Genomic DNA, 5000 nt, shown 5'->3' on the forward strand with positions numbered 1-5000 from the left:
TGCGCAGCTTTGCTCTCGTGTCGTTCATTCTCTCGTCTCCCGTCTCCCCGCGAGACGGGGACGGCTCCGCGCGGGCATCGGCCGGCCGGGGCTGACCCGCCCCCGAGGCCGGCCGGGTCGCAGATCGCAATGCGATCGGCGGGGAGGGGAGAGGCTGCCTTACTCCCACAACCCTCTCCCTCCGCGCCCGCGGGAGCACCGGACGTGCTAGAGGAGACGGCGACCCGCCGAGGCGGGCGCGCGACCTCGCGACCGAGGCCCCTTGCCGGGGCGGCTCGCTCCGCAGCAGGCGGGGGTGCGGCACGGAAAGCCAATGCAGCGGCGGCAGCGGCGGAGTGGGGGACGCCCCCCCCTGCCGCCCGCAGCACGCCTCGGGACCCACCCGGGCGCGGGTGCGACCCACGCGCGGCGCCAGGCGCTCGCGCTTTTCTTCTCGCCCCCCTTTTCTCGCGGCTCAGCCGCTCCACCGCCCAAGCGCTGCTCGCAGCCGGCACCCGCAGGCACCCGGACCGAGGACGGCACCAGCACCTCGCGTGCTTTAGGACACCTGAGGGCTCGCGGGGCCACGCGGCCGTCACACAGCCCGCTTCGGTAAAGAAGCCCGAGGAACCCCAGGAGAGCGGGGGGGGGCCCCGGACACGGGGCGACGCGGCAAGGCACGCGCCCCACCGCCGTCGTCATGGCCCCCTTCGCTCAGGGGAGGAGGGCAACACCTCGCGTGCCACGGGACGCGAAATGGAAAGGAGACCACCCTGCCTGAACACCGGACACCGCCGTGGCTCCCTATTAACAGGGAGCACGGAAGAGCCGGCCCGCCGAGGGCCCTCTCCGACGCGACCCGAAAAGCCTCATCGATCAGGAAGGGAAAAGGGAAGAGCAGAAAGTAGCGGAGGCCCCACAGCCACGGTCCTGGGACAGCGACAGCCACGCGCGCCCTCCACCACCCCCCGGGGGGGGGTGTGGGACAGCAGACACGGGGCCCTGCGTGCGAGGGTGGGGGGGGGGGCAGCGTCTGAGGAGAGGTGCAACGCCAGCCTGAACACCGGCAGAGCCGGCCCGCCGTGAAGCCTCTCCGACGTGCCCGGGGATGCCTCATCGATCAGTAAAGGAAGCGGAGGCCCCACGGCCACGGTCCTGGGACAGCGACAGCCGCACGCGCCCTCCACCGCCCGGGGGGGGGTGGGACAGCAGACGCGGGGCCCTGCGTGCGAGCGAGAGGCTGACGTCTGCGAGACGGGCTCCGACGGCCGGAACGCCGGCAGAGCCGGCCCGTCGTGGAACCTCTCCAGCGCGCCCAGGGACGCCTCAGCGGGCGCTGACTGCGTCTGGATCGGGAGGTGGTGCCGCCACCGGCACGCGCTCTGGACAACGATTCCCTTTCATCAGGTCGATGGGAGCGGAGGAAAGGCCACGGCAGGCTCGACTCCCCCCGTCCCTCAGGCGTTCGAGAGTGCCGGCAACCGCCACCGGTCACCGGTCTTTGCCGTGCCCCGCGGGGCGCCGCTTACCCCGGGCGGGGAGGGGGAGAACCAAATGGAAGTGAGCAGCTCTGTGAAACACGAGGCGCCGCCGTCTCGTGAGTGCCATCCCTGGGCATTCGGGGCCAAGGGAAGCCACAGCAGGCCAGAAGACACCCAGCGGTCTGCATTCGGCTGCCGGCCACCGCGACCGGCTGCCCGCTCGCATTTCCACCCGCTTTGCGGGCTCCAGCTTAAGGCCGGGGAAAGAAAGGGGGGAGAGGGAGGAAAAAAAAAAAAAAAACACAGAAAAAAAAAAAAAGGGCGAGGCGGCCCCCCCCCACAGCACGCCTCGCCCTTCGACCACCGCTCACAGACCTTTCCACCCAGCCCTCCGGCAACCGGGTAAGGCAGGGCAGGCCAGACACCGTGGGACGCCCCACGGCTGGCTCGTGCCGGCCGAGAGAGGAGGTGGCACCACCGCCGCGCGCCTGTGCCGTCATCGGGCTCTGGGCACCGGGGAGAAAACACGGCAGGCTCGCCTGCCCCCGGCGGTCTGCATTCGGCTGCCGGCCACAGCGACCGGCTGCCCGCTCGCATTTCCACCCGCTTTGCGGGCTCCAGCTTAAGGCCGGGGAAAGAAAGGGGGGGGAGGGAGAAAAAAAAAAAAAAACAGAAAAAAAAAAAGGGCGAGGCGGGCCCCCCCACGGCACGCCTCGCCCTTCGACCACCGCTCACAGACCTTTCCACCCAGCCCTCCGGCAACCGGGTAAGGCAGGGCAGGCCGGACACCGTGGGACGCCCCACGGCTGGCTCGTGCCGGCCGAGAGAGGAGGTGGCACCACCACCGCGCGCCTGTGCCGTCATCGGGCTCTGGGCACCGGGGAGAAGACACAGCAGGCCTGCCTCCACCTGCCAGCCACCGCTCAAAGCTCTGCCCGCCTCGCGGGCTCCAGCTTAAGGCCGGAGAAAAAGGACGAGTTGCCGCCAACATCGCCCACTCGGGTCACTGGGCCCTCCGGAACCAGGGAAAGCCACCGCAGGCTTGAAACCCCCGGCCGTCTGCCTCCAGCATACACCGGCAGTAACCTTCGCCGTCATTGGGCCAGCTCAGGAAACAGAGCAAAGGAGAAACCACCGAGGAGGGTGGGACAGCGGCGCCCACCCTTTCCCCAGCCGCGTGCGTTCGAGTGCCGGCAACCGCCGCCAGCCTTTGCCCTGCCCCGCGGGATCGGGCTCAGCACCTCACAGCAGTAGGCAACGACCACCAGAGACTGCAAGTGGCTCCGGCTCTCCGCGGCTGCCAGCAGACCTTCGGGTGCCCTGTGCTGGCTTAGCCGGGGAAGCACCGGGAGGACGACCGTGCCAAGCACTCTGGAAGGTGAGACCAACCGCCACGGAAACGGCTGAGACCGGCTGCCAAAAACCCCCGGTGTCCGGCAGAGCCGCGGGGGTGAGCAGCCGTTCGCTAGTGTTCGCCCTGGTCGCGAGACACCGCTCGCGCCTATAATACGGACAGATACGTCCCCGCCCCCGGCGAGCTCCAAGAGCGCTGCCTATGGCCACCGGGGAGGCGCACCAACCACGCTGCCTTTTACGATGGCGTAGCTGGAGGCAGCGAAAAACAGCGACCCCATCGGCAGCTCCGGGGAGGTGGCAGGGACAACAGGTCTACCTGCCAGACCCGGAACCGCCCAAGTCCCGGCGGAGCCGGGTAGACCAGAGCGCCTGCAGCGGAGCCGGGTAGACCTGAGAGCCCGCCGGGGAGCCGGGTAGACCTGAGAGCCCGCCGCGGAGCCGGGTGGACCTGAGAGCCCGCCGCGGAGCCGGGTAGACCTGATGGCCAACTGCAGAGGCAGACCTGGTGGCGTGTGAAGCAGCCAGGTAGACGTAAAGGCCCGCCGGGCCGGCCCGCTCCTACCCCCGCCACCGCCCGCCGGTCGGCCGGCTGCGGCCTGCAAGCTGCACGGGAACAGGCCCCCGCTGCCGGGCCCGCCGGCCCGTCCCCGGGGCCGCTGGCCCGTCAGGCGCCCCCCCCCGAGGCCGCTCAGCAGGCCCGGGCCCAGGCCCCGCAGTGAACGGGGGCTGCGGGCCGGGCCCGGCCGCCGCGAGGGCCCGGGCCCGGGCCGGCCCGCTCCTGCCCCCCTCCACCGCCCGGCTGCGGCCTGCAAGCTGCACGGGAACAGGCCCCCGCTGCCGGGCCCGCCGGCCCGTCAGGCGCGCCCCCCCCCCCGAGGCCGCTCAGCAGGCCCGGGCCCAGGCCCCGCAGTGAACGGGGGCTGCGGGCCGGGCCCGGCCGCCGCGAGGGCCCGGGCCCGGGCCGGGCCGGCCCGCTCCTGCCCCCGCCACCGCCCGGCTGCGGCCTGCAAGCTGCACGGGAACAGGCCCCCGCTGCCGGGCCCGCCGGCCCGTCCCCGGGGCCGCTGGCCCGTCCGGCGCCCCCCCCCCCGAGGCCGCTCAGCAGGCCCGGGCCCAGGCCCCGCAGTGAACGGGGGCTGCGGGCCGGGCCCGGCCGCCGCGAGGGCCCGGGCCCGGGCCGGGCCGGCCCGCTCCTGCCCCCCTCCACCGCCCGCCGGTCGTGCCGCTGCGGCCTGCAAGCTGCACGGGAACAGGCCCCCGCGGCCGGGCCCGCCGGCCCGTCCCCGGGGCCGCGGGCCCGTCAGGCGCCCCCCCCCCGAGGCCGCTCAGCAGGCCCGGGCCCAGGCCCCGCAGTGAACGGGGGCTGCGGGCCGGGCCCGGCCGCCGCGAGGGCCCGAACCGGGCCGGCCCGCTCCTGCCCCCGCCACCGCCCGGCTGCGGCCTGCAAGCTGCACGGGAACAGGCCCCCGCTGCCGGGCCCGCCGGACCGTCCCCGGGGCCGCTGGCCCGTCAGGCGCGCCCCCCCCCCCCCCCCCCCGCGGCCGCTCAGCAGGCCCGGGCCCAGGCCCAGGCCCCGCAGTGAACGGCGGCTGCGGACCGGGCCCGGCCGCCGCGAGGGCCCGGGCCGGGCCGGCCCGCTCCTGCCCCCGCCACCGCCCTGGCTGCGGCCTGCAAGCTGCACGGGAACAGGCCCCCGCTGCCGGGCCCGCCGGCCCGTCCCCGGGGCCGCTGGCCCGTCAGGCGCGCCCCCCCCCCCCCCCCCCCCCCCCCGCGGCCGCTCAGCAGGCCCGGGCCCAGGCCCAGGCCCCGCAGTGAACGGCGGCTGCGGACCGGGCCCGGCCGCCGCGAGGGCCCGAACCGGGCCGGGCCGGCCCGCTCCTGCCCCCGCCACCGCCCGGCTGCGGCCTGCAAGCTGGCAGCCGCGAGGGCCCGGGCCGGGCCGGCCCGCTCCTGCCCCCGCCACCGCCCGGCTGCGGCCTGCAAGCTGCACGGGAACAGGCCCCCGCTGCCGGGCCCGCCGGCCCGTCAGGCGCGCCCCCCCCCCGAGGCCGCTCAGCAGGCCCGGCCCCAGACCCCGCAGTGAACGGCGGCTGCGGGCCGGGCCCGGCCGCCGCGAGGGCCCGGGCCGGGCCGGCCCGCTCCTGCCCCCGCCACCGCCCGGCTGCGGCCTGCAAGCTGCACGGG

The sequence above is a fragment of the Grus americana genome, unplaced genomic scaffold, assembly GCF_028858705.1.
Source record: "Grus americana isolate bGruAme1 unplaced genomic scaffold, bGruAme1.mat scaffold_736, whole genome shotgun sequence".
Taxonomy (NCBI): domain Eukaryota; kingdom Metazoa; phylum Chordata; class Aves; order Gruiformes; family Gruidae; genus Grus; species Grus americana.